Raw genomic sequence first — 251 nt, 5'->3', positions numbered from 1 at the left:
GAAGTCCTTTTAGAGCTGCCAGACCACCAGGAAGCCTCACGGAAATCATGTTCAAGTCCCCAAGAAGTCAGTTGTGAAGGGTCAATCGAAACTTCCCTACATAGGCTTGTTTTACATGCCGAGAACTTAATTGGAATCTATGAGTTTTTAAAATTACTTTGAGTGCGTCGTAGGCAGTGTATTTCTTTTGATACAGAGGTGAAGATATGATCCCTATGAGGGACTTGTTGCCTAGAGAGAGATCTCAGAGG

Source organism: Pteropus alecto, unplaced genomic scaffold (assembly GCF_000325575.1).
Source record: "Pteropus alecto unplaced genomic scaffold, ASM32557v1 scaffold25, whole genome shotgun sequence".
NCBI classification, from domain to species: Eukaryota; Metazoa; Chordata; class Mammalia; order Chiroptera; family Pteropodidae; genus Pteropus; species Pteropus alecto.
Note: the sequence above shows the minus strand (reverse complement) of the source record.